This window comes from Nicotiana sylvestris, chromosome 5, assembly GCF_000393655.2.
Source record: "Nicotiana sylvestris chromosome 5, ASM39365v2, whole genome shotgun sequence".
NCBI classification, from domain to species: domain Eukaryota; kingdom Viridiplantae; phylum Streptophyta; class Magnoliopsida; order Solanales; family Solanaceae; genus Nicotiana; species Nicotiana sylvestris.
The window spans coordinates 158598142-158603827 of NC_091061.1; the positions used below are offsets into that span (position 1 = coordinate 158598142).

At 37.0% G+C, this 5686-nt stretch overlaps 1 long non-coding RNA gene across 1 annotated transcript; it reads right to left on the minus strand.

Annotated features, from left to right (window-relative positions):
• Positions 1 to 2090: 2090 nt before the first annotated feature.
• Positions 2091 to 5238, minus strand: LOC138891131 (uncharacterized). The gene is made up of 2 exons (XR_011407453.1): positions 4634 to 5238; positions 2091 to 2341 (listed from the first exon to the last, which is right to left on the minus strand). It is a non-coding gene; the product is annotated as an uncharacterized lncRNA (long non-coding RNA).
• Positions 5239 to 5686: the final 448 nt, after the last annotated feature.

Below are 5686 nucleotides of genomic sequence, written 5' to 3' on the forward strand. Positions count from 1 at the left end.
CTTCTTTTCCATTTTAGATAGGGAGGAGCAGTCTGGGGTAACACCCGATCTGTATTGAAAGTATTGAACAAAATCTTGAGCCATGTCACCCAATGTAGGCCAATTACCAACATCTTGACGATTATGCCATTCCAAAGCTGCCCCAGTCAGGCTCTCACTGAAGTACGCCATCAACAAATCATCTTTCTCGCCAACACTTCTCATTTCACTGCAATAATCCCTCAAATGGGCTACCGGATCTCCACATCCATCATACAAGTTAAACTTTAGCACTTTAAACCCCGCGGGCAGGCGAACGTCAGGGGACACAGACAATTCTTTATAAGACATGCTACCCTGGTCTCCCATTCCTTGCTTGTTCTTTAAGGACTGTTCTATGCCTTTTGGCCTCCTGGGTATCCCATCTCGCCCTTTTCTTTCTGTGAAATTTTCATTTTCAACATGAGGTTCATTCTGCGGGCCCTGCTTGTATGAGTTAGGAACCTTGTGGGCAACCTTTAAGGAGTAATATTGGGCATCATGAGCTTTGAGTGGGTATTCATCGTCGGGGATAGTAGATGTGACAGGAGGGTGATTTTGGGGAGAGGTAATTGGAGGATGAGTGATGGAGCTACTAAGACGGTTGGGAAAACTGTGATAAGCGGGTAGATCTGGAGAGTATGGGGGATCATCTGGCACTGTGACCGATGTTCGGGTAAGGGTAGCATTTAGGAAGCTAGGTGGTAGCGGGGGTGGTGCCTTCCCAGTCATCCAGGCTTGATACATGTCCGCCATGTGTTGTCTTAATATTTTTACCTCTTCAACCAACCCATTGTCCTGTTCAACCGACTGCTTCCGGGCACCAGTATCAACCAACTTAGTTCTGTTGTTGTCTGCCATTGCCTTTTGACTTTGTGTTGTAGAGAAGAGTTACCACTTTAAAAACCACAAACCAACCACCCTTCTACTATGAATATACAAAATGAAGCCATCACGTTAGCGTTAGAGCATTTAACATAAGAAAATCTCACTTTATGTGCAATGCACCTAGCCACAGTTATCGGTTCTAAAATGACTTCGAGGGTACAACGGTCAGTTGGCATCATCCCAATTTATTCATTTCAATCCTTTCTTTTCTTTGCTTTTCTAGCACCTCCTGGCTTGCCCATTTTCCTTCATTTCTTTTTTTTTTATCATCACTCTTTTCTTTCTCTCATATTTCACATCCCACAATTTCACCTATTTTTTTCCTTCTCTTTTTCTTTTCCCTTTTTTTCTTTTAACAATAAAAAAAATGATTCGATCGAACCCTATGTAGGTTGCCTACGTATCATGACGCCGCATGAATCAGATCTTTGCGTAGTTCAGGAAAATCGAAAATAAAGGAAACAAACTGACGTTCTCTATTTCTACCTTAATGATTCTGATGAGAAAAGAAAAATAAAAGAAACAAATCTTTTTTTGTTTTTAAAAATTCTAGACTTAATGTTCTATAACATATTCTATACTCAAGCCTAACGGGCATATATTTTGCTTTTTTTTTTGCCTTTTTTTTTTTGAAACAAACACTCCATGTGAAATTATTAAGGAAAACCCTTAGAAGAGAAAACAAATATTTTTTGATTCGTTTTTTTTAAGGAGGAAATCTAAACAATAAACCACAGAAACGTATTTTGATTTTTTCATTTGATATCCTGACGCAATATTCCGAAACGAGCAATGAAAAAGATAAAACAAAATTCTTTTGGATTTCAATTTTGATTACTTAAAAAAATTCTAATGATAAACAAAAGATAAAGTATTTTTTCTATGTACAATAAACTAAAGTTCTAATAAAGAATTTGTTTTTTATTTTTCACTAATTTCCCGAAGAGACACCTCAAACGAAAATCTTTTTGGATTTTGGAATCAACATCCTAAAGAAAGCTTTTAAAGAAGTACTAAAAGAAAATTCTCTTTTCTTTTTTTTTGAATTTTGGTCCTAATATACTAAAGGAAACTTAAAAACAATTCATTTTAAGTCCTAGATATTAATTGCCTAAAGGAAAAACAACCTCAAATTTTTTTCATTTCTAGAATTAGTATTCTAAAGAAAACTTATAACGAAAATATAAAATGCAACATATCTTTTTTTGGATTTTTGAGTTACAACACAATTTTTCAAATATAAAGCAGAAAATACAATAACAAAAGACTTGACAATACTGTACAAGACTAGAAAGTAAAAGGCGACAAAAAATGAAGAACAGACTCAAAACATAAACATAAAACAAATCTCCTTAAGCAACTCCTGCCTGAGCGATCCTGACCGGATGGTCACGGGATGTCTGTCATGCTCAAACTCCGGTAAATAAATCCACACCTGTAAGAGAAAACTTAAACCAACACTATGTGAGATGAAAATATTCCCTACTAGACACACGCAAGACATGATTGTGACCATTTTTCTAAAATTAACCTATGTGGCTGAAAGTGGCTAAAAATGCAAGATTTGGCTAAGACCCCGCAAAACCAAGAACCTAAGATTTACTAGGAATACCGGACCCTATGTGGGTTGCCTACATATCCCGCCCCGAAAGACGAGAATCAGGTTTGCGTAGTTCGGGCAAATTGGATACATGCGAAAATAAAAAAAACCACTAATTCATAGAAAACACATTTTTTCTTGCTTTTTCTTGAAAAATGACGAACATGCAAAATCTTTTTGGATTTCTTTTTTTTTCGATTTTTGAAAAATGATAAAGAGTGCAAAATCTTTTTGAAGTTTCCATGCTCTTTTTTCTTAATAAAATGGAACAAAAATATAATTGGACCCTACTCGCTTCATCCTCACACTTAAACCACTCTCTTTGTCTTTTTTCTTCTTTCTTTTTCATTGTTTTTTTTTTCATTTCTTTTTTTTCATTTCTTCATTTACCCTCAGTTATCATTGCCCCGCCAAATGATCCTTTTACCCTTGAATAAATGCAACATATAGCACATAAGATGCATCAGGATGGTCTTTTATTTTTGGGGTGTACCTATCCTAGACAGACCCAACCCCTGTGTTGAGTCTCCAAAGCCAAATATGCACATGATGCAAACAAACGTTCCTACAAGGGATCCGACATGAGGTATTGTTATACTAGGTTTAAAACCCTGGGTTTATTTGTTCTAGACCTGGCTTACCCGAGCGGACAACTCGAGCCGAGGAGGGGGCTGTGTACCGGTAACCAAAGGATCATCCGGCTTGCAACTTGTCCGAGCCTCGTTCTATTTGGGATTTGACACTAACAGAAAGAAGTCACGACCAGCGTGCACTCCTCAGGAGAGAGAAGAGAGGGGTTTCGTAACAGTTTATATATACAGTTCAGATAATATCAAAACGATAAAAAGCAACATTTAGCACATTAGGCCCAAACATGTGAATAAAATCAGATAATAAATAAAGCCAAATACAATAATTCATCTAAGCTCGAATTCTTGAACCCTGAACCAGAGATTCTGGGTTCGATCCCCAGCAGAGTCGCCAGAGCTGTCACACCTCCTTTTTTACTACACCCCCGGAAGGATGTATAAATAAGGGAGTTTTTCCAATTAAAGGACAATCGAAATTGAATTTATATTAAGAAATTCAGAGTCGCCACTTGGGAGATTTATGGTGTCCCAAGTCACCGGTTGAATCCCGAATCGAGGAAAATATTGACTCTTTTTAACAGTCCGCGAACTAGAAATCCGGGTAAGGAATTCTGTTAACCCGGGAGAAGGTATTAGGCATTCCCGAGTTCCGTAGTTCTAGCACGGTCGCTCAACTGTTATATTCGGCTTAATATCTGATTTTAAACACATTTTAGCCTATGGTTCAATTTCAACTTTAACCGATTTTATTCATTTTTAAGAAGATTGCAACGTTATTAAAACACGTCTCGAACCACGTCACATAAATGCACCCGTGGTTCTGACATATTTTAATATCGTTGAGATTTGGATTTGGGTCACATAAATGCGCACCCGAATTTAGGAAGGTACATTATTAAAATAACGCGCCTAAAGCAACTACACGCTTTCAAATTTGCGCTGGCCATGGGAAATTCAGCTAATGGCACACCTCGAACTATATGAACTAAAATTAATTTAACGGCCTATTAGCAACACCTTTATTATTAAGAAAGTTTGGTCGAAATTGCGCGAACGCATACTTCGGTCTTAATTTTGGAACCCATAATTATGCCACTCAAATGTCAAAGATACCTACTACTAGTCACTAGTAAATCTATATAGTCATGGAATACAAAATAAAGTGAAATGGAATACATCACATCTATGTAGTATCTAATGTCTAACAACATTTACTAGCATTATAGTGTTATAGAGATAGAGCTCGTTTGACAATTACAAGAAGCACGTGAACAGTTAACGCTAAAAGATAAATGGACACGCTTAAACAATTAACAAAACTTTTAACTTTGGCTAATAGTTCACATACCCCTTTTTGTTTTAAACTTTGAGTTTCAACTTCACAGGCAAAGCATATACTCATTCAACAATCAAAAGACCAAAGACAATAAAATACTCTCTGTTAGCTAAACAAGGAGATGCAAAATCAAATAGCAACAAAACATTTGACCGACCGAGGTAATACAATTTGTCAAAGACAGTAGAAATAGAAACTGACCTTACATGAAGAATAAAGAACTTTGGAATTTCATTATGTATTGAATCTCTCAAATTAATCCAACTGATGAATAAACATAACGAGCTATCGACCAAACCTCAAACCGGCAAAGCTCGACTCAAATGAAACTCCATCAGTGTTAATGGAGGTTGCCGCAAAAATGTAAAATCCGGTCAGCGCTGTCGCCGGAGTGTTCAGCAACGAAATAGAGTAAAGAAAAGTAAGGTTTGAAGTCGTTGAGGTCGTAGCTGGTCGCCGGCGAACGACAATAACAGTGAAAATCGAAGGAGGAGAAAGGTCGTCGCTGGTCACCCCGTCATAGATTACGGCGACGCAGCAGCAGCGACTCCAAGGGACTGAGAGAGATTTTCTTTTGTGAGCAGCCCCTCTTCTCTCTGTATATGGCTGTGTGTGTGACTGTGTTTTGTGTGTCGCGATTGAAGTAATGTTGCTGGGTTTGAGCGTGCCTAGGGTTCTGTTGCGTTTTGCGTTGAAGAAGAAGAACAGTGGGGAAAGGGGTCGTTTGGAGAAGACCACGCGAATGGGGGGGAGGGGGGGGTGGTTGGTCTCCTGCGCAGCCTTTTTTGTTCAACCCCTCTTTCTAGGTTATCTTTTTTTTCATCCCTTTTTGATTTTTTAAGCACTAATATATAGGTAGAGTCTAGGTTTAGGTAGAGTTTTAGGTTAAGGGGTATGAGCCTAGGAATTATAGGCTACATCCAAAATTAGGCCTAAAAATAGATTGTTCGAGCCCAAGTTCTATTCTTTTGTTGCGCACGAGATTAAAATACAAGCCCATTTATTAATTAATCCTACCATTCAAATAATTATTAAAATAAAACTAACCATTAAAACAAATCTATTTTTGGTATTTTCAAATATCATATTAAAATAAAAATACGATACTATTTTTGTATTTTTTTAAGATTAAAAATGACTACAAAACATTAATGAACCTATTTTTGTAATTTTTGTTTTCTTGTACTAAAATAAAATAAAAGAGTCAAAATTACTTAAAATATCTATATTATGCCTAAATTAAATGTTTACGCG